The following is a 24,598-nucleotide window of genomic DNA, read 5'->3' on the forward strand; positions in this document are numbered from 1 at the left end:
GAATGTTATATGTTTTTATTCCCAATTTATCAATTTAGCCTCCCAAAGGTATTCGCCACCCGTTTCTATGGCACTCTGTATCGTTTTCCTTCTCAATTGCATTACAAATTCTTGCCCTTAAGTGACAAATATACTTTGCCCCTAATCCCCCTGCAAAAAAAAGACAATTCGAGTCGGTTTCTAATGGAGCTGACCGGTGGATAACGTGCTTGCGCTGGTCCAGTGGCCGTTTCAAGCCAAAAACACACTGAAATTGAGAGCCTTTAAATGCCACACAGATAAGCCGACGCACACACAAGCACACACTCGCATTTCAGCTGAATAAGCGTGGCAACAGCCGATGGCCCAATAAAAAATCAAAAGGAATAAGTTGTTAATATTTTTTCGATTTGTTTTTCGCTTTGCTCTGTGCGTGTGTGAGTGCTGCCTAAGCTGCCAATAATGACAAATACATATACATGCACAGAGGCAGGATGAACAGGACGTCACCCACACACACACAGTTGGCACAATTGGCTCTAAAGCTGTGCGACGTCTGAGTGCCTGGATACAGTGTCATGCGTGGGAGGTCCTGCCATCCCCCAAACCTCCCCTCTTAGTCCTTTTTTATCGTCTCCTCTTCGCCTGGCTTATACGCTCGGTTGCCCACCCACACCAGCACAACACACTCACACATATGCCGCTTACCTGTCAATGTTGGCATTAAAATTTGCCTTTCGTATGACAACCCACACGCGGAACATCCGGTGGCCAAGGGGATGGGGGGTTGCAGAGAGAAAAAATGAAAAAGGAAATTCATATTTTACATATAAGCCCTCTTAATCCCCAAACATATCCATTACCTGACTCCAGAGGTGTCTAAAAGTATGCAACAATATATTTGAAAACCCGAAGTCCGGGGCGGAAGTTCCATTTCCCGCTGCATACTTATAGACACTTTCAAAATTAATGTAAAAGTTCTAATTATATTTATATCTTTTCATTGGTAAAATTCATGCATTGTCCCAAATGGAAATAAACCACCTTTCACAAATACTTTCTATCTGTAATATCGATATTCTTTTTTTTTCTTGCTGTGTGGTGACCCACCTTCAGTTTCAGTGGCCCGGAGTGAAACATGTTAACAACCAGGGTCAGGTGAGTGGAGGTGTGGGTGGTGCCGGGATTTCTGGGTACCTTACTGACAGCCTCGCATTTTGGACCCCCCTCCTGTTTTTCCTGATTTTCCTTCTTTTCTTCCTTCCCGGAGTCCCAGAGTCCCGGAGTCCTGGAGTCCTGGGGAGCGGTACTGTTGGTACTGTTTTTACGTTGACGCGATTTTCAACATGAGTTGAGGCGAATTGAATCAGCGGGTGGTTCGACCCCCCCATCAATCACCGGAGAGCCACCCATGCCCCCGTTTTTGGGGAAAAACAACCCGCCAGGTAACCACTGTGCACCCGTTAAAGTGACGCAATTTGTGTGAGCTTAATTTGCCGCTCGCCCCCGTTCTCCAGGCCATTCAGGTCATTTGTGTGTTGACCTTTTTAATTAGCGAACAAAACTTGTTTTTTCAGCACGCTGGCCGCAAGGAGAAACATTGTTCAAAGCCAAACAAAGCGGTGGCAACAATCCAAAACAAGCTGAAAGTTTCATAATTAAGTTAGGCAAAAAAATACAAAGGTGAAAAAATGAGAAAATAAAATGTGCATGGCACACAAAGGCCAATGGCATTCCGCAGAAAAGTATGCAACACTTTCGTCAAAGCAAATAATCGCTTTAGGCGTCACACACACACACAAGCACAGAGAAATCATCGCACATTTGCCGTCACCCACACACACGAAGAAGGTCCTCGGAGTGGAACATTAGGTAATGTGAGAATCACTTGACACATCGCAAATCTACGCAAATAAACAGTTGCAAACATCAACTTGTTATCGAGGGCATTTTAAATGTAGGTATGCCATTTGATGTGCTAGCAAATTATTCAAACATTTCGCAGTTCACTTGACATTGAATTCTAAACAGCCTTGTTTTGAACTGAAATCACTTTTAAAGGTGTATAAAAGTAGGCAACAATTTGGTAAAGAAACGACATTACATTTTTTCATAGCCTACCTTTGGGCACATTTTGAAGAGATTTTAAATCTCAGTTTACAAACAGAATAAAAAGTGCCATGATGGGTATTTTTGGCACAAGTTAATTTTAAATAAGGGGTAAATTTAAAAAATGCCAATTATTTTTCTACAAAATTTATATTTTTAAATTGACATTTTTAAACGCGTCTAAAAGTAGGCAATTAAATATTTATAATAATAAGTTTGTACAAAGCTTAGTACACTTATCTTCTTTCGTATTTCCCACCGCTTTATTGCATATCCCATTGCAATTGCTTCCCCTGTTTTCGGTGTCCCGTTGCCGAATGCGGGGAGCCACTTTATTTCTCGTTATCGCTGGCATTCGATCCCGGCTGTCCCCGGGTCGTCCTGTAACCCAGAGCTCACAGCCCCGACCTTCGCCCCAGAAGCCCGACATCGTTTCATATTGCTGTCACAATTCCTGCCATGGCATGGCAACGTTATGCAAATATCAGAGCAGAAGTGGAGCGGAGGCCAGTGGAAAAAAGCAGCCAGCGACAACAAAAGCTGAAACTGAAACTGAAACATATATACCATATATACACCACACGGACCTGAAACTGAAAATGAAACTGAAACTGATCCATCAATTTCGCATGCATGTTTGCCCCGGGCGCCAGGATATGACATGAATGAAATAGGAATATATGTTTGGTATATTCCCCCACACGAATGGCAAACAATTTGGCACAAAGTGGTCCGCATTCCTCGTATGTTTCGTTATATATTTGTACCTTTTGGTAGCTGCTAGTTGCCCGGAATTCACTAAACGACTCTTTGAACAGCCCTTCCTCTGGCACATATGTATGCCGAAATATAAAATCAGAAAGTGCCTTCGACATATTAATTAAATGTCTGCTGGCCGAGGGAGGGTCAACAAAAATTTCGAGTTGCCAAAGCCAAAACAAATATTCCCAAAAGTGCGATCAAGCGAAAGGCAGCTTGCATTTGAATGTGATTTCGAATGAGTTCGACATAAATGCGATCAGGCGAAAGCGTATGTCAGCCCTGAACGATTCGCAATGTTCAAATAACAAGCTTAAATGTGTTGCAATAAAAAAATACTGCTTTAATTTGCGGTCTTTCGTTAAAATGACTTTACTTTACCAGAAAACACAGCGAGAAAGTGAGAAAAATAACAGAGATGCAGAGAGAAAAGCCAGGGTATATTCTACCTTATTTTATTTCAATAAAAATAAAATACACACATATCAATTTGATATTTTATCATATCAGTTATTTGATTAAAAATATAAATATACCATTTTTAAATAACAAACAAAGTATTCAGTATATTTTAGTAGTCAAATTCGTATCATATTGTTCCCTGAATAACATCAAATTGACCTTCACGTATCGGTCAAATTTGTTTTCTGTGTAGCAGGCGAAAACCGAACGACTGAAAAAATATGCTTGCAAAAATATTTAAATCAAAATATTTTGTCGCAAAGTCAGGAACGCCGCTGCGTCGGAAATATTTCCGCGATGGATTGGCATTTTGCATTTTGCGGCATTTTGGCCAAGAGAGAAGAACGCCGCCGCGTTCTGACCCACCAAACATGCCGGGGATTTATGATAAAGAGCGGAAAAAAATGTGAATCGCCGATTTTTCGGTCCATTGCATTCTCGTTAGTAGAATATTTTAAATACCACGAGTTCGAAAAAAACGAAATTAGCGAAATATATTTAAACTGCAGGCATTTTGAATTGTAAATTCGCTGAGTCGCTGCCAGTGGAGAGCTGCGGGCGGTATAAATTCTGTAGCGGCGCCTGAAGAACGTTTCTTAGTTTTGTTCAGCCTAGAAGTATGCTTTAATTTGGTAGAAAGTGACCTTTGGAGCCTAGTCAGATGCATCCCCAAATTAGTGTCGCTAATTAGTGTTTAACAAAAATACTAATTAGTATCTTTGGGAGTGATGCCAGGTCGGGCTTGAGTCAGCTGTTACTGGAAAGCTTGTTCTAAGCCGAAATGGCGGATTTCTCAGCTGTCTGAAATTTCCGGCAATGGTCGAAACCAACGCCGCATGATTTTTGAACTTTCTTCTTAATTGAACCGGCGTGGCAGTCAGACGTGGAAAATTTTATTCGCACCAATCCGGTAAAGTTTTAAAATAGAAAACCACGCGGCATAACGAATTTAGCTAAAAGTGTTATTTTTCTTAACAATCAAAGAAGTGAGTTATTTTTTTTGCGCCGAACAAATTTGTGTGCTAAAATTTTGGTTTTTTAAGGCTAAAATTCGACGATTTCGATACGGTCGCCCAGTCCGCCACGGCCGCCACGGCCGCCACGACAAATCAGCGCGAGTGCATTTTTTTTTTGCAAGGTTGGTAGAAAAGTTTTCTCAGTGATTGAGGGTTTTTTTTTTTTGACATGTAGGTCGTTTTATTCGCTAGGTATCCAGTATCTTCGTCCGTTGTTCTGGGGAGCACCCACATCGACCGGCAATCCCAATCTGCCCTGAGGAGCACCCACATCGGCCAGCGATTTGGAGTCGACCTGAGGAGCACCCCATCGACCGGCGATTCGGAGTTGCCAGAGGAGCGCCCGCATCGCCCACCAATCCAAGTAGCGCAGAGCGAAAACACCTTCGAACAGCGATCGGCAGTTGCCCTGGGGAGCACCCCTATTTGTCAAGTCTTCGTATTTGTCTTGGGGAGCACCCCTATTTGGCCAGTGAACGGCAGTGCCTTCGGGAGCACCCCTTACTTCACAGCGATCAGCAGCGGCTGCAGGGAGCACCCAGGCTACCTGGACGAGGAATTTACCTCGGCCAAATAATCCCATAAATTTACGCAATTATGCCCAAATAGATCGGCCCTAAACCATACATTCAAAACCATGTAAAATCTACCGTGGGGCAACGATCTTAACCTTACACATTTGTAACCTCAAAAATATCAAGCTGGCGAGAAAAAATCCCACGTGCATAAAAGTGCAACTGGCTACACTGGGAGAAATTCCTAGACATGTGCTAACTTAATTTAAAAGAAAAATTTATTTAAAGAATAAGTGATTTAATACTGGAGCAATAACCATAACTACATTATGGAAAAAAAATTCAATTAAATAATTAATAATATAAAAAAAGTTATAAGTTACGTTCATCTAGTGCGCGGTTAATTTACGGTTACTCTCTCCCTGGCAAAAGTTTTCTTAAATTCGTTTTGATTCGAAAAATGATGAAGCGTTTATAAAGTGTACATATAACCAATATCAAAGCAGAAAATGCCTTGAGTTCTTTTCCAGCCTACCTGCGTCGGAAGATCGATCGTCCGCCGAGGAACCAGCTGTGTGAGTTATTTTCCTTTATTTTAATTTACCAGAAAACCAATGAAAATACCTGTGCCAATTAACCCTTCATTAACGATAAAAAATATCAATGCCGAACATTTAAGAAAGCCGTTATTTGAAATTTAATAATGCCAAAAGAATGAATTAAAACTAAAAAAATTAATTATTTCAATTTTTACTGAAAATTTCTTCTATAGTAAAAGTAATAAATTTTAATAAAAATAAAAGTAAATAACTAGCGAGTCACTGATGAATACTGAAATAAGAATGAATATTAATATTTACAAAAGAACAAATTATTGAATTTCTTTGAACTTAAAACTATTTTTGAACCATTATATTTTATATATATTTTTATATTTTTATATTTTTATATTTTATATAATCCTTATCTTAAACCATTTCTCTGCACATGTTTATACACCCATTGTACGCATATACCTTACTTTTATAATTGAATACACCTGTGAAGCCCAGTATTTACCCATGCGGTTCAATACTTATTATATCTTATTTTCTCGGGGAAATTGTTTTACCCTTTTGCAAATTATTTTATAAATTAAATATGTTATCTGCCAATGAAATTTATTAAAATGGAAGCTTGAACAATTAACTAACTGAACTCAGCTGATGTCTCTGCGGTCCTAGGGTATACAAGGGATCACCAGAGTTATGCTCTAGCGGCAGGTGGTCATAGGTAGGGTGGGCAGAATGCGAGCCCAATTACATCCAAGGCTTCGCCAACACTAAATCTCTCTCTTTCTTTCACACCTTCCTGTTTCAATAACTTTCTTCCTGCTTCTTAATACTTCATTTTTTCTAAATTATGCATCTTTTCTTCCGGTTTAGTAACTAGCTTTCAATATTGTCGCATGCACGCTCAATTTCTGATCCTATTAATAGTAATACGTAGACAGTGTCAAGATCTGTACAAGCAAGACCTCCACCCCCCCAAGCCGACGAGCTAGTGCCGGAATATATAGCGTGCCCCGCCAATACAGATCCTTGAAAACATTTAAAGTACTTTGCACTTTAGTCGAACGTTACACGCTACAGTTATAATTTATTATTATTAATAAGAAAAGTGGCGCCCAAACGTGAAGGCCTTAATGAATATAGTTTAATTCATTGAGACTCACAGATGCATAAATTTAACAATCTTTAACATTTTTCTTTATTTTAAAAAAAAAAAAAAAAGTTCTTTCAAAAATTTTTTTAAATATTCCTGGAAAACAGATTCAGAGAATATTAGTATTTCTGACTGTCCGAAAATTAAGAATTAATGAGAGAATTTTTCTATTAATAGCAGAGAGGACAAGGTTTATTGATCTGAGGATCACAGAAGCATAAACCAGATCTAGGTAGATTTTCTGTCCCGGAATCAGATGCCGAGTCGTTGAGCTAATCACCCTTAAGAAATTAAATTAGGCCATATGCTTCTCTATACGGAAAATACTGGCATTACTAACGAGTTGTGCCATATCCAGAAGGAGGTTATGACCAAATTTGTTTTCCCTTCTTGTGACTAGAAAATTTATATGCTTTTAGTACGGATTTGGAATACAAACGAGTATGTTTTCGAACAATTCGCTGTCCAAGTCCAAATAAAGTATGTAACTTCTATCCTTTACTTTTTATTTTCTATTTTTGAGAGATTTTGAAAAAAAATACCCTTCGTCGTAGAGCATCCAGCAAAGAGTTCAGTTTAATATTTCCTAATTTCGTTATTTTTATTTTTTTCGTTGGATTCAAAGATTTCGATTTTTGCTTAACTATTATCGTACCGCTTTTATATTTTTTGAAGCTATTATCGTACCTTTTATATCTTATCACTTATCGTACCGCTGAGATTTTTGAGGAAAATATTATCCTATCGTTTACACACAGTTGATTTGCTAAATTTTTTTTTATCGTCCGTATTCATGATGGGGATAGACCGATCTCCGGAAAGGCTAGCCGAAAGGGGCACAAACATCGTCTGTCCGATATGTAAAGCCGAAGTATACATAGTAGAGGTTTGCATTACATCATGTCAACATGAATTTCACAAGCGATGCTTAGAAGCGCATTGGAAGAAAAGCGCACTGTGTCCGGTGTGCAAAGCTTCCTGTAGGCCAACACCCCCGAAGAGTGGGGATAGCCGACAAACTCGTAGCCAATCTAAGAATCGTCAGCCCGCAGACAATGCGGACAAACAAGTATCAGATGATATAGCTTCTTCGTCAGGATACAATTCCAATACCATTAACAGCGGTAATACTAATCCAAGTGTTATTACTGCAAATGCCATCACTTTACTAGCAATGGAGCGAAGATTGCTAGCTACACTTACCGAAAGTATGGCCGATTCCATTCAAAAGTCCGTTTCTGAAGCTGTGTCAAGGGTTATGTCCGATCAGGGTGCTAATAGAACCCCAAGCGAGCTGAGTCAACAATTCAATCCTCAACAGTTCGGAAGTGGTTACAATAGAATTGATACAAGAGAAGAAACCGGGGTGAATTCTAGACAAGAAATGTTAGCTCCGAGTTCTCCTGCGTCGCTACGAAGTGCCGATGCAGATTTATTAAATCGTCCAGATAAAGTAGTTCATATTTTGAACGGCTGGAAAATAAAATTTTCCGGTGTGGGAGTGTCAGTAGATAATTTCATTTACCGCGTAGAAGCGCTAACTAGGGAGACGCTAGGCAACAATTTTACTGTTCTTTGTAGAAATGCTAGCGTTCTTTTCGAAGGGAAAGCCAATGAATTCTATTGGCGATATCATAAAGCGTATGGCGAAGTCCGATGGGAGAGCTTCTGTTCAGCCTTGCGTCTACAGTTTCGACAGAGTAGGGATGACGGTGATCTTGAGGAGCTGATTAGGAACACCAAACAAAAGCCAAACGAAACATTCGATTGTTTCTATGACTCCATTTCAAGTCTAATCGATCAATTAGAACAGCCATGGTTGCCTCACAAGCTCATTCGGGTTCTCCGAAACAATCTTCGTCCCGAAATTAGACATGAGATCTTGAATATCGACATTCAAACAGTTTCAGAACTAAGGGAGATTTGTCGCAGGCGTGAAGCGTTTTTGTCTGATGTTAAGCGTAGTCAGGGTTATTCCAGATTTTCCCCTTTCAAACGCGATGTCTCAGAATTTAGTCCAGAACAGGAGATGCCTCTTGAGTCAGAATCTGATAAAGAAGGCGATATCGAAGCCTTTTCCTTGTTGTGCTGGAACTGCCGCAAGGAAGGTCACAGGTATCAGGACTGTGTAGCTGAGAGAAGAGTATTTTGCTATGGTTGCGGTGCTGCCAACACATATAAAACCAGTTGTAATAAGTGTTCAAAAAACTCCAGATCGGGCGGATTGATGCCGCCATACAAACAGAAGGCCTCCAGTGGCGTTCGGAGCCAAGCGACGATGACCGATCCATAGAGCTCGCAGCTACAGTTGCACCAACCGTTTTCCCTGACGTACAAATATCCCCAGACTGTCCTTTGCTTCATAGCAAAATTCCAATGTTAGGAAAAATTAAAATCCAGGAGGTACATGATAGACAAGAACTAGAAAAGCGAAAAACGCGAAGTTCCGTCCGAATAAAATCATTTTGGCAAGAAGTCAAAGCTTGTAAAGCCGGACTGGAATATATTAACTCTCTACCTGCAGGACCAAAAGATCCTCGACCCTTTTTATCAATTCGCATGTTCGATCGTACCGTTTACGGACTGTTAGACTCGGGCGCATCGATAAGTTGTGTCGGTGGAAACCTAGCCAGTGACATAATTGACAGCAAAGAATTTAAGACAATAAAAGGCAGCGCTACAACGGCTGACGGAACATCTCAGCAGATAGTTGGTCATTTGAAAGTTCTGGTAGAATACAACGACGTTAAAAAACCTTTGAAAATTTATGTAGTACCTTCACTGAAGCAGAATTTGTATTTAGGCATAGATTTCTGGAAACTTTACGATCTGCTTCCCAAATGCCTTAATGTATCCTCACTAGAATCCGATCCCGACCGTAAGGTTAATGCTGATCAGCATAACTTATCCGAGTTGGACAAAGCCAAATTAACGAACGTCATTAATTGTTTTCCGTCTTTCACTCAAGAAGGTCTCGGCAAGACCAACTTGATAACACACTCAATCGATGTTGGTACGGCCAAACCGATAAAACAACGACACTTTCCTGTCTCACCCGCAGTAGAAAAGGCTATGTATGCCGAGATTGATAGAATGATACAATTGGGTGTGATAGAGGAGTCAGAAAGTTCGTGGTCTTCTCCTATAGTAATGGTGACAAAACCCGGAAAAGTTAGGATCTGTCTAGATTGCCGAAAAGTAAACAGCTTCACGGAAAAGGATGCATACCCCCTTCCCCAGATAGCGGGAATTTTAAGTCGTTTGCCTAAGGCAGAATTCATATCCAGCCTTGACCTTAAGGATGCCTATTGGCAGGTTCCTTTAGAGGCTTCCTCGCGAGACAAAACGGCTTTCACTGTCCCTGGTAGACCACTCTACCAGTTTAAGGTTATGCCTTTTGGGCTGTGCAATGCCACAAGTACAATGTCCCGTTTAATGGACAAGGTTGTGCCAGCTCATCTCAGAAACGAGGTGTTTATTTACCTCGACGATTTATTGGTAGTTTCTTCCAGCTTCGAGAGGCATCTTGAAGTTTTGAGAGAGATCGCTCTGCATATAAAGCGTGCAGGTTTGACGATCAACATTGGCAAAAGTCACTTCTGCATGCTTCGGGTGCGATATCTGGGTCATATAATCGGCGATGGTGGAATACGCACCGATCCAGAAAAAGTGGCCGCAATTACTAATTTTCCGTTACCAAAGACGTTACGCAGTCTACGAAGTTTTATGGGTTTGTGTGGGTGGTATCGTAAGTTTGTTCCCAATTTCGCTTCACTCTCAGCTCCTTTAACAGACCTAATGACCACAAAGCGAAGGTTTAGTTTAACCGACGAAGCCATAAAAGCTTTCGAAGTTTTAAAACTTTCTCTCAGCAAGGCTCCAGTCTTATGCAGCCCCGACTTTGCAAAGCCTTTTGCGATTCATTGTGACGCTAGCAAAACCGGTATAGGCGCAGTACTAGTACAAGTGTCTGAAGAAGGAGACGAACGGCCCATTGCCTTCATTTCAAAGAAGCTGAACAAAGCTCAGCGTAATTATACTGTTACCGAGCAAGAATGTCTAGCGGCGGTAGCAGCTCTCAAGAATTTTAGGGCGTATGTAGAGGGACATAAATTTAAAATCGTAACTGACCATGCCTCATTGAAGTGGCTAATGTCCAACCACGACCTAAATTCACGGCTAGCTCGATGGGCTTTAGCTTTACAAAGATATGATTTTACGATTGAACATCGAAAGGGTTCTTTAAATATTGTTCCCGACTCACTTTCCCGTGTTAATGAAGACGTGGTAGCCGCTATAGACTTACGCGAAGGATTTTTAGTGGACATGAATTCAGAGTATTTCCAATCAGCTGAGTATGTTTCTCTGGTAGAAAAGGTGAAAGCAAACCAAGAGAATTTTCCTGATCTTAGGTCTGACAGTGGTTATGTTTATCGGAAAGCCGAACATTTAACGGGAGAGCAAGTCCACGATGAGTATGCCTGGAAGCTCTGGATACCTAAAGAATTGGTTCCAGAAATTCTCTCGCGAGCTCACGATAGTCCTTTAACATCTCACGGCGGCATACACAAAACGATTGAGAGAGTAAGGCGGTACTATTTTTGGCCTGGTCTGGTTCCAGATGTAAAGGCTTATATAAATGCTTGTGAAGTGTGCAAAACCACTAAAGCTCCAAATTGTGTACTGCGACCGCCATTAGGAAAAGCACCGGAAAGTCAGCGATTTTTCCAACGGTTGTTCATAGATTTCCTTGGACCTTATCCCAGATCTAGGAGTGGAAATATCGGTATATTTATCGTACTCGACCATTTTTCTAAATACGTCTTTCTCAAACCCGTAAGGAAGATAGATACAAGTGCAGTTATAAAATATTTAGAAGGGGAGTTGTTTATGGCATACGGAACTCCTGAAACAGTGGTGTCCGACAACGGTTCACAATTTCGCTCTCACGCTTTTCAGAAATTAATGCAGCAATACGGCATTACGCATACGCTGACGGCCGTCCATTCGCCTCAGGCTAATGCGTCCGAGCGCGTTAACCGTTCTGTGATTTCAGCAATTAGAGCATATCTCCGACCCGACCAAAAGGACTGGGACGAGTATCTCAACAGAATATGTTGCGCGTTGAGATCTTCAGTGCATGCTAGTTTGGGAACCTCTCCTTACTACATGGTCTTCGGACAACATATGATTACCTCCGGCGGTACATATTCGTTGTTAAGGAAGTTAAATTTACTAGATGATCGTTCTCTGAAATTCAATCGTCAGGATTCATTTGAAATAGTTCGAGATAAAGCTTGCAAGTTAATGCAGGAGAAGCACGATATAAACGAGAAGCGATACAATCTTCGGTCAAGAATTGTGTCTTTTGAAGAAGGACAAGAGATCTTCCGTCGAAATTTTAAACAAAGCTGCTTTCAATCTGGTTACAACGCCAAATTCGGTCCTTCCTTTGTGAAAGCGAGAGTTCGTAGAAAGTTAGGGAATTCCTATTACGAATTAGAAGATTTACAGGGTCGAATTATAGGTACTTATCATGCAAAAGATATTCGACAATAACGTTTCTTCAGTCGGTATCAGTCTAGGGTACAGTGAACCCTAGCCAGATTTTCCGGGGGGGCTTTGTAGCGGCGCCTGAAGAACGTTTCTTAGTTTTGTTCAGCCTAGAAGTATGCTTTAATTTGGTAGAAAGTGACCTTTGGAGCCTAGTCAGATGCATCCCCAAATTAGTGTCGCTAATTAGTGTTTAACAAAAATACTAATTAGTATCTTTGGGAGTGATGCCAGGTCGGGCTTGAGTCAGCTGTTACTGGAAAGCTTGTTCTAAGCCGAAATGGCGGATTTCTCAGCTGTCTGAAATTTCCGGCAATGGTCGAAACCAACGCCGCATGATTTTTGAACTTTCTTCTTAATTGAACCGGCGTGGCAGTCAGACGTGGAAAATTTTATTCGCACCAATCCGGTAAAGTTTTAAAATAGAAAACCACGCGGCATAACGAATTTAGCTAAAAGTGTTATTTTTCTTAACAATCAAAGAAGTGAGTTATTTTTTTTGCGCCGAACAAATTTGTGTGCTAAAATTTTGGTTTTTTAAGGCTAAAATTCGACGATTTCGATACGGTCGCCCAGTCCGCCACGGCCGCCACGGCCGCCACGACAAATCAGCGCGAGTGCATTTTTTTTTTGCAAGGTTGGTAGAAAAGTTTTCTCAGTGATTGAGGGTTTTTTTTTTTTGACATGTAGGTCGTTTTATTCGCTAGGTATCCAGTATCTTCGTCCGTTGTTCTGGGGAGCACCCACATCGACCGGCAATCCCAATCTGCCCTGAGGAGCACCCACATCGGCCAGCGATTTGGAGTCGACCTGAGGAGCACCCCATCGACCGGCGATTCGGAGTTGCCAGAGGAGCGCCCGCATCGCCCACCAATCCAAGTAGCGCAGAGCGAAAACACCTTCGAACAGCGATCGGCAGTTGCCCTGGGGAGCACCCCTATTTGTCAAGTCTTCGTATTTGTCTTGGGGAGCACCCCTATTTGGCCAGTGAACGGCAGTGCCTTCGGGAGCACCCCTTACTTCACAGCGATCAGCAGCGGCTGCAGGGAGCACCCAGGCTACCTGGACGAGGAATTTACCTCGGCCAAATAATCCCATAAATTTACGCAATTATGCCCAAATAGATCGGCCCTAAACCATACATTCAAAACCATGTAAAATCTACCGTGGGGCAACGATCTTAACCTTACACATTTGTAACCTCAAAAATATCAAGCTGGCGAGAAAAAATCCCACGTGCATAAAAGTGCAACTGGCTACACTGGGAGAAATTCCTAGACATGTGCTAACTTAATTTAAAAGAAAAATTTATTTAAAGAATAAGTGATTTAATACTGGAGCAATAACCATAACTACATTATGGAAAAAAAATTCAATTAAATAATTAATAATATAAAAAAAGTTATAAGTTACGTTCATCTAGTGCGCGGTTAATTTACGGTTACTCTCTCCCTGGCAAAAGTTTTCTTAAATTCGTTTTGATTCGAAAAATGATGAAGCGTTTATAAAGTGTACATATAACCAATATCAAAGCAGAAAATGCCTTGAGTTCTTTTCCAGCCTACCTGCGTCGGAAGATCGATCGTCCGCCGAGGAACCAGCTGTGTGAGTTATTTTCCTTTATTTTAATTTACCAGAAAACCAATGAAAATACCTGTGCCAATTAACCCTTCATTAACGATAAAAAATATCAATGCCGAACATTTAAGAAAGCCGTTATTTGAAATTTAATAATGCCAAAAGAATGAATTAAAACTAAAAAAATTAATTATTTCAATTTTTACTGAAAATTTCTTCTATAGTAAAAGTAATAAATTTTAATAAAAATAAAAGTAAATAACTAGCGAGTCACTGATGAATACTGAAATAAGAATGAATATTAATATTTACAAAAGAACAAATTATTGAATTTCTTTGAACTTAAAACTATTTTTGAACCATTATATTTTATATATATTTTTATATTTTTATATTTTTATATTTTATATAATCCTTATCTTAAACCATTTCTCTGCACATGTTTATACACCCATTGTACGCATATACCTTACTTTTATAATTGAATACACCTGTGAAGCCCAGTATTTACCCATGCGGTTCAATACTTATTATATCTTATTTTCTCGGGGAAATTGTTTTACCCTTTTGCAAATTATTTTATAAATTAAATATGTTATCTGCCAATGAAATTTATTAAAATGGAAGCTTGAACAATTAACTAACTGAACTCAGCTGATGTCTCTGCGGTCCTAGGGTATACAAGGGATCACCAGAGTTATGCTCTAGCGGCAGGTGGTCATAGGTAGGGTGGGCAGAATGCGAGCCCAATTACATCCAAGGCTTCGCCAACACTAAATCTCTCTCTTTCTTTCACACCTTCCTGTTTCAATAACTTTCTTCCTGCTTCTTAATACTTCATTTTTTCTAAATTATGCATCTTTTCTTCCGGTTTAGTAACTAGCTTTCAATATTGTCGCATGCACGCTCAATTTCTGATCCTATTAATAGTAATACGTAGACAGTGTCAAGATCTGTACAAGCAAGACCTCCACCCCCCCAAGCCGACGAGCTAGTGCCGGAATATATAGCGTGCCCCGCCAATACAGATCCTTGAAAACATTTAAAGTACTTTGCACTTTAGTCGAACGTTACACGCTACAATTCATAGTGGGGGGGAGGAGCTAGATCACATGAGGAGTCCAGATTTCGTCCTTCACTGACACCCCGCAGAGTTCCATTTCAATTGTTGATTGATGCCGCTTTGTCGGGCTGATTGAAATCACGACACTTCTTCCCCCCATTCCCCCTTCGATTCACCCGTTTGACCATCGTTATGAATTTAATTTACGGTGAATGCAACCCTTTGTTTGGGTCACTATGGCAACGTTCTAAGGAATACTCTGGAATTTCTTGGCAGTTTATTAATTTTGAAGTAGAGAAAAGAAAATAAATAACAAAAATACATTAGAGAAATCGCTGGGTTTGAAAACTATCGACATTTTCGATATTTTGTCAATATTGATTCGGTTATTAAAAGGAAAAAACAAATTAAGTGCATACTTTTGGGAACTTATTTTGATATTTAAAAGTTATTTTCAAATATAGTCAAAAAATATGTAATAATCACAGACAAGTCGGGTTATTTCTTATTATTATTTAGAGAAAAAATGGAGAATGGAACCCAGAAACCAGAACTCATAACCCAGCTGTCCCATTCAAAAAAGGACAGGTGCAGACTCGACCACACATATTCGCACACATAAAATGAGATGTTTTACTGCCTGACATGTGACCCTGCCCTCAGCTCCTCCGCTCCTCCACTCCTCTGCCGATGTCGCAGCTGTTTCGTTTCGTTTCGTCTCCATTTTGTAATTATCTCAAGTGCCAGACACAGCATCTAAATTAACATCGAAGCCGCAACATGGCCACACACACGCTCCCATGCAAGCTGGCTATTAGTATTTTTGTTTACCCAATGGCTTCTGTGATGAGAGTAAACCCAAGCCCCGTGGCAAAATAACCAATGCAACATGGAAGCAGCATCATTGCAACACCGTCGCCATCGACGGGTGCGCAAATTCCCACCTTCGCCAGCCGGAAGGAAGGTTGTGTTGTTCCATCCGAGGATTATCGGGGAATTTGCGACAGGGAAATATCATAATTAGCTCCTGGGCAGGAGAGGAATGCGTTCTCAACACGACAGGGGATTAAGTACTCCTGCCACAAATATTTTTCATCACTTTTATGCAAAATGCATTGACTGAACATATTTATGGTTTGGAGTTGGGGTGGGGAAAACAGAAAAGCAATTTGTGGCTTGCATTTTGCAGTTCATTTCTAGCAATTTCCTTTCTTTGGAATTTTTATACAATTCCTATTTTACCACTCACCAAGTTGTTACATTTTCCTAAAATATCAAGGGATAATCTTTTCAGAAGGCATTATTATTTATTTTGATAAACTCTGTAGAAAGAAGTGTGCATAATATTTTGTTTTCCCACATTTTGCTGGTTTTATTTTACATTCAATTTGGCACCAAACTTTCTATTTAAAAAATAATTAAATTACTTCCCAAACTAATTGATAAATATTTACAAAAAACCTCACATTTTCATAGATTTATTTGCCACGTCAATACAATATTTAAAAATTTACATACACAAAAAAATAAGTTTAATATCAAGTTGATATTATTTTCAACTTATTTTATATTTGTAAACTATAATTTTCTTTGAGACAATTTTTAACAAAAAAAGCTTAATTTATTTTGTGATTGATTACGTTGTCAAGAGGGAGAAAAGCGCGACTGCTGTGGGTTAAAGGATTCAAAAGGATTTCTCACATCCAGTGGACAGGGGCAAAGTCCTTGAGTCCTTGAGCCGAATGAAAGTTAACAACATATTTTGCGCGATTTTACTTTGCAGCTGTCAAGCTGGGATTTCATATGTAATTAGCCTTGGCGTTGGTCTTGTCATCGCTGGCATTGCTATTATTAAGCCGCCATTGATGACGATGACCTTGGTCCTTGGCCAGCCCAAGGGGGTTGGTGGTTGGGAGGTGGTTCCGTGGGCGTTTCTGAGGGGGCGTGGCAGGTGTGACGTTGGCAAAAGCCTTTACAATTCTTGACATGCATTCAGCCTGGCAATTCTATGCCACACACTTGAATACACCTTTTGTGACTGGTTAGCTGATGGGTTTGGTTTTCGGGTGGCTTTTGGGTGGTTTTCGGGTAGCATTTGGGGCGGCCTTCTCTGCGGTTCTCCGAGTGGTGCGACACCACCTGCGAAATGCCTTTGGCCGCGGCCTTTGTGCCATCGAGCCTCGTTAATTCCACTGCGGTTTGCATTCTACCGGCTCCGCCAAGTGGACAGCAATTTATGGACGAGTGATTCGGCACCGAGAGTCTGTCCTTTGCCAAAGGAGCTGGCAGTCACAGGCGAAAATTAATGTCCATTAAAGGAACTTGGAAATTTCTGCGGCAACTAGAAATTTATTGTTGGTATCCCCATAGGAATGAAGTTACTAACCATAAATAAATGCTCCTAAATGTAGGTAGCATTGGGTAATATTTTATATTTAGTTTGAAAATTGTTTAGAGACAAACAATTATATGTGTTATTATTTTTGCAGTTTCTTGTTTCTTTTACTACAAATACTTGTTAAACAATTTTTTTAATTATTTATTTAATTTAAATTTTTATAGAAACATGAATCATTTAAACCAAATGAATCACTTTTAAAGGAGTCTAAAAGTATGCAAGAATATACTTTGTGTTCTGAAGTTGTTTCACTGCGACCTTTTAGACACCTTTAAGTGATTTCAAAGCACTAGAGATTTATTGCACTAATAACTATGGAACATTAGAAGTCATTAACCGATCCTCCGTGGAATTTCCATACACACATTGGCTGCTCCCATTTGAGAGTTTAACCCACTCATGCCCCGCGTGCATATGTTCGTATGCGACTCCCTGGTCGTTTATTTTCAGCATCCAATCGATAGGATTGTAACGCTTGAGTGCATCCTTTAGCATGTTCCGATGATGCCGAGGATGTTAAGGATGTTCAGGATGCTGGCAATAGGGTGGATTGATGGGATGCCGCCTCATTTATTTATTTATACCAGCAAGGACCGCGAACATTACGAAGGGACTTTGGGTTGCTCCGCTTTTCAGTTTTTTGGGGAGCGCGCGAAAAGGATTCGTGTTCTCCATGGGGAATACAAATGAAATTGCCAAGACAGCAAACGGTAGATGTCAATCAGATTTCGAATCAAAGTCAGGTAGTCATTGGATTCAAATGGCATGAAATCTCCAGGGACTTGGTAACAATACTTTTGGTGTCTACGAGTGGCCAATGAGATATTTTGAACAAGCCATTGCCGGCGGAGGTATCGAAATGAAATATTTATTGCATTGCCGTCAGGCACGAACAGTATTGTTTTCAAAAATTGAATACCAAAGTGGCTTGAAAATATTTCGCTCCCTAGCACGTGAGTTTTTTTAGGCCATCAAAAATAGGGGGATTTATTTAGTTTATTTTTGCAATAATGCAGCTTTATAATCCAGCTTAATTACATTTTAAATTTCCAGAAATCAAAGAAAAAGAAACCAGAATTTTACAGAAATCAATAGAGTTTTAAAATCAATTTAAAAGAGGCCTAAAACTATGCAAAAGCATATTTTGAATCATATCAGAACATTATTTTCTTTTTTACTGCATACTTTTAGCCACCTTTGTAATTTAAATTTTATAAACTCAGTTAAGTTTAAGATTTTTAAGATTCCCAGCCTGCCGGCATGTTGTGTTTCAGCTAATGTGTTTCGGGGCTTACAGCGAGGCTCATCCGGCTGTTGCCGGGGATTACGTTGCCGTGGTCTTGGGCTTCCCCTTGCACTAATCTAAGTCCCGATCATAACTTCCTTACAAACCTCTCAATGGACTTTCCCTCCCCTCCTCCGATCCCCTCGCCCATTTGCAAATCGAAAAGGAAACCATTGTGTGGCCACTGGACTTTGGCCTTGTCCTGCGAATGCGATTGTGTGAGTGAGAGTGGGAAGTCCTGCTCCCCTATGGCAATAATAACTTGTAAGTGCTGCGTGCTGCATGTGTCTGTGTGAGCGAATCTATTATGCATGTGCATGTGTGTGTGTGCGCCGCTTTAATGGGAATTGTTGAACCCCAGGTCTGTCAGTTGCGGTAAATGGCCAGAAGTACTCATAGTCCTCGCCCAGCTGTTGAATAAGCCAAAAGTGCTCCGAACTCAGAGAGCTTAAAGCAAAAGGAAAATAAACTGCAGACACAGAGAAATCCCCACGGATCGAGATCACTTTTGAGTTCTTTTACTGCATTTTAAGGTATTTAATTTTAAAATGAATTAAAAAAACTCATATTTTTAAAAAGTAATTATTTTATATTGGGAGAACATTTTTTTTACACTTTATATAGCTTTAAAACTGTGCAGTATATTTATTTTTGACTGGTAAGCACTTTTAATATCCCCAATAAATCTCTCTATATTCGAAAATATTCAAAATTTCAGAGCCCAGTTAAAAACTAAAGACCGATAGCGATAATCCCATCCTTTAGGCATTTCAGATGCCATTGAAACCAAGAGCCCTGTATGTATTTAATCCAATCTATTGACAACCCAGGAAAAGCAATCAAGAGGTGATTTATGAGACGCTGAAACTCGATTAGAATCGATGGCACTGTGTGATATGTGCGCACACATAGTACACATATATCTTTTGGGAGACCGCAAACTGGTGGTTTTGAATACCATTTGACTGCCAATGCTTGGCAATTAACCATAATTAGTTTCTGCTATTTTTTGCCCTTCCATTTCGGCATTTATGCACTGTTAACCAGAAAGCGTTTGTTGACGCTCCTGTGGACAAATGAAAACCACAACATTGCATGGCAGAAAATACTCCAAAATACACAGAGGAACTAAAACACACACACACACACGCAGAGGAGAAAGGGGGAGAAAGTGAGGAGCTTGTGTGTGTGTGAGTTAGCTAGCTGACTGACTGGCCCACTTCCGTTAACGACATTTGCTTCAATTTGGCGAATTAAGTCTTAAAGCGTAATTGAGTGAAAATTTTCATTGAACCATAAGTGTAGCTCGGTGGCTGAGTTTTTTATTCCCCTTATATGTGTGTGTGTGGCCAGCGGAAGGAAGGGACTGTGTAAATCTACTTTCTGCACCGGAAACTCAGCCATGTACCGGAAATGTGACAGCCATTGATCAGTTTGCCATGCGTGTGTGTGTGTCCAAGCCATTCTGGCGAAAGTGCCTCGACACTTATCAATGGCAGTTAACCGGCGGCAAAGGAATGAGCTCGCCTGAATGTATTACCCAAAAGATACTGTCACTCGAAATACAATGCAAAAGGGTCCGTTCTTGGGAGGTGATGCTGGTCCAAAGAAGTTAAGGAATTGGTTGGAAAAACGTATGAAAAATAATGGTATAATATTTGATATATTATTGAATATTTAATGGCATTTAATAGGAAAATAGACAACAATGGGTAATGGTAAAATAAATACCAATTTATTAGGTACTAGTGGCTATTAATTAAAATTTAAATTATAAAATATATAAAGTTTCCACCTTAAATTTTTCTATTCATTTTTCGTTACCTTACTTATTTCTGTTTATAACTTTATACCTAAAAGATTAATTAAAGTTTAAATACTTTTACTAAATTTACTAATTTATGAAGTATCATCACTATGTGCTTTTGGGTGGGTTGGAAAATTGTCAGTCCCCTGGAGAGTGGGATCGCAGCCACTTCCGTTTTTGCCATTTTCCTTTTCCGTTTTCCCCAACTGCATCGCCTGCGAAATGCAAATGTGACCGAGCTCCCCGACGCACACATGTCGGATGCTAGGAACTAGAATCCGGATGGGATATGGGCCATGGGCTATGGGCTTTGGGATATAGGGGATCGGGGATCGGGGGACTGACTATAACAAGCACGAGCAACAGTTATCATTATGCTTGGGGTAGTCACTCAGTTGGTCCGACGGTCCTTTGCACATTTGCAGCTCAATCACGTACTCGGTAAATGTGCTACTAATGAGCGCCGGAGAGAAGGCACAGCGAGCAGTGGCTACACTGAGATAAATATATTTTACTTAGCAGATGCTCCTAGATTATCTACTGTTTTCTCTTTTTAAAGTTCAATGTACTTTTGTGAGCAGAACAACTGAATTACAAATATTATTAGCATTCAAAAAAAAAAGAAAATCTTTTTAATAATTTACTATTTAATATATGGGTTTAGTATTATCATTTATATAAATTCTAAAAAATCTCATTTATTTGTGGAACAGGGTAGAATAATATACCTATATTATGGAACTTAAGTAAAATATTTTAAACCGTTAAAGTTGAGTATTTTTTTATTATTGCACAGAAAGTAATCATGTTTTTTTTGCAGTGCCCCAAGCGTCGGCAGTCAGGCATCATGGAGCCTAATGTCCCTGATTTTACAAATGATTGTCGAACAAATACACCCCCCAACCATTAACCCATGTGTGCCCACCTTGGCACTCGGCACCCACACACTCGCACACACATGGAAAGTCAATTCAATCATTGCGGGGCGTGTGTCTGTGTCTGTGTAAACAGGTTCTATAAATAAATGCTCATTTCTTTTTTCTTTGGGGGCAGGAACAATGCTCCCGTTGAGGTGGTTTTACTGGGTTAATGGCGCTGCTGTGACAAAAAGGACCCCCGCAAAATTTTCAACAATTGGTCCAGCCTAAAAGCAGGCAGCCGAAGGTTAACACAATAGTCACAGGCCCACGCCAAATCAGATAAATGTACTCAAAATAACTAGACATATACCATATAATCAGTTGGTATATTTTTAGGGACCAATCAGCTAATTGCGTTGCCTATTGATGGGACACATTTATTGATCTAAGGCATTCGTACGCTATTATTTAATAAATGTGATTTGAAGGATTTTTAAATAATTTAGACAATATAAAACTTCCTAGAAACGTTTATTTAAACTTTTCAAAAAGAAGTAAAAAGTTTGGCAAATGTTCTTCTTTACTTAAGAGTATTCAATAGTATTTAGAAATCAGTTTTTTATGTATAATACATAGAAGTTCTTGTAGGCTTTAAGTCTATTTATTGAGCTAAGGAATTCTGTTAAAATTTTTCAATAATCGTATGTTTGAAGGTAATTTAATAATTTAAGATATATAATACAAACAAATTGTTTATTTTATTTAATAGTACTTTACCAAAAATATTACTCTTTAAAAATAATTTTTTTGGTGGTCAATGAAATAATATACGAGTTATTAAATGTAAGTTTTGGCAAATTTTTTTTTATTTATTAGTATTAAATTTGAAACTCTATCAAATTAATTTGTTTTATTATAAACTGAAGTTCATCACTAATGCTTTAAGTCTATGTTAAATATTTCGATTAATACAAAATTTTCCTCAATTTTTGAATAACTTCAACATGTCATTTACTTTGCTCGAATAAATCTAATTGGCCGCAGATATTTAAATACAGTTTGGAATTTGTACTTACCTGGGCAAAGGTGACGGCAATTGGAACGGAGAAGCCAACAAATGGCAATTGGAAGCTGAACTTCGCAAACGAGTCAAAACTATCTAAGCGAAATGTCGGAGACGTGTTTCCGTTTCCGATGAGTTTCCAAGTTGTTTCCAAGCCGAAAACAAAGTTTCCACAACTGGCAAATAAACAGCCAGCGGAAAATTGGCACAACATTTAAGAGGAAGCTTTACTGTACTTTTGAATTTTTTTTTAAATTTTCTCCCGTATAGATTTATACGATTTCGAGGAAATGTTCCGCAAAAATGCCCTTGAGACTAGAAAGTTAACATCAGTTTTTGGCTTTGAAGTACAAATCACTTGGGGAGTTGAATTTTAGTTTAAGGATGTTTGTTTCGTGGAAAATGTTTTGCCTCAAGGTTGCTTTAAGTCAATTAAGACGAAATATTCTATTTGAATTTTGGGGCAAAAGTCATTTGGGATTATGAAAGAAGAGCTGATTTTTGCTTAATTTTCTTTTGATTTCTTTGATAATGCGGTTTTTATTTGAAATTTATTTATTGGGAATTCCACTGCTATTTAATAATATAATGCTAAAGTGTTGAATGTAAACTAAATATTTATTTAGTGCATTTGCATAACAATTGCCATGTAATTGAAGCTTCGTCTGCGGCTAGAACTTCAAATGCTAATTGCTAGGGATAATTGCGGCATTTAGATTTATTTGCCCAATCAATTGGCAAATCATTAATTAATTGCAAAGTGCATTAAACCAAAAAAAATGAATTTTGAAATAAGTATAAAACAAAAAACTAAATTAAGGAAATAAAATTAGGAAAATATATACGTACTTTAGGGCTACATTAAGATATGTTTTGCATATTTTATTTTTATTTGATTTATTTTCTCTTCACTTACATGCTGAATTTGTCTTCTTAACTGGCTGCCGCCTCGTTTGAGCTTGGTTTCCTCGGTTTTGGTTACCTTTTTCGGCTTATGGTTTCTTTTCCCTCGGTTTTGGCATTTAAATCTGCGGTTTCCCTCGCTTCTCGTCTCTTTTCTTCCTGCTATTGTTTCTTTGATCAATGGTTAAAGCATCTGTTGCTTGTCAGGTCCTCGGAGTAATGATTAAATGTGTATATTCGGTATTTGGTATTTGGTGAGTAGATCAGGTATAAGTATGGTCTCTGATTTGTTGTACTTCCGTGGCTGCTTCTGCTTTCAGGTAGTGGGAGTGATTCGATGGGGGTGCTAACTATCGGGCTAACTATTGCATTGCTTTCGGTTCGCGACAAACAAAAATATATATATATTTATATACTCTTGTACATGTCATGTAAAATATTAACACAAAAACACACTTAATATTTGGCACTTTGAAAAAAATAAGAGCGTATTGTCTGTGACTTGTTGCACGTTTGCTAATTGCTTCTGTGAATGTTGAACTGTTGAGCTGTTGATGCTGCTGCTGTTGATGTTGCTGTTGCTCCTGTTGCTGTTGCTCCTGTTGATGTTGCTCCTGTTGCTGCTGTTGCTGTTGCGAGGCGCACAACCTTTTGGCTTGGATGTTGAACAGCATCTGTTGCTCCGCCGTTGGCCAACTGACGAAGCCACCTCGTGTGGCGGGTTGTCGCTTCTCGGTTCTCTTACTTCGGCTATGAAACCCACCCCCTGCAGACAGACCACCCACCCCTCGGGTACAACAAGTGGAAAGTGTGTAACTGTAACGACGACCATGACGACGACGACGACGGCAGCAGCAGCAGCAACAGTCGAAGCAGCAACAGCAGCAGCAACAGCAGCAGCAACAGCACAGCAGCAACATCAGCAGCTGCGACAGCAACAGGCTTACGTGGCGCCCAGGTGATACGATGATACGATGGAGTGGCAGTGCCACTGCCAGTACCCAAACTACCCAATACTCGCATTACTTTTCGGGGGTTGCTGCCGCCCTTACAAGGGGAAACTCAATGGCAGCTCAGCTCGCTGAATCGCTGATTAGGGGAAATATTCTGAGAATTCGCATTGTGATTGTGATGTTGCAACCGATGTTGCTCTCACTTCTGACAAAAAGAATAACCCTTTCTACCTGAGCCCTTTGAAATACGCAAGCAAATGTCAAGGCAAACGATTTAATATTGATCTCTAAACCTGCAACTTAGAACGCAAGTCGTTTCATTATTTCGTCATTTCGCAATCGAAGTTTACTTTTTCTGTTTAATAAGATTTTAATTGTTAGTCCTCCCAGAATTTATCGCTCAAATAAATATGATTAGTATGATAAGGTAAGATATGGTAAGAAATGTATTTTGTACTTATGTCTGTCATATTTTCTTGGGCGGCTAGATCTTTTAACTAAAATGCACAAAAACAAACACCGTTAAAAATGTCTAGTTCAAATGGTTATAAAATTTTAAAAAGGCAATAGAAAAACCATTCTTTCTGGTAT

General features: G+C 39.5%; 1 protein-coding gene across 3 annotated transcripts in view; it reads right to left on the minus strand.

Moving 5' to 3' along the window:
* rsh (radish) overlaps positions 1-23,714 on the minus strand; it is a 121,558-nt gene extending 97,844 nt beyond the window's left edge. For all 3 annotated transcript variants that reach the window (XM_044394509.2, XM_070218854.1, XM_070218853.1), the window contains exon 1: positions 23,068-23,714. The gene's annotated coding sequence lies outside the window, so the exon portion shown is untranslated. The remainder of the gene's footprint in view (positions 1-23,067) is intronic.
* Positions 23,715-24,598: the final 884 nt, after the last annotated feature.

This window comes from Drosophila takahashii, chromosome X (assembly GCF_030179915.1).
Source record: "Drosophila takahashii strain IR98-3 E-12201 chromosome X, DtakHiC1v2, whole genome shotgun sequence".
NCBI classification, from domain to species: Eukaryota; Metazoa; Arthropoda; class Insecta; order Diptera; family Drosophilidae; genus Drosophila; species Drosophila takahashii.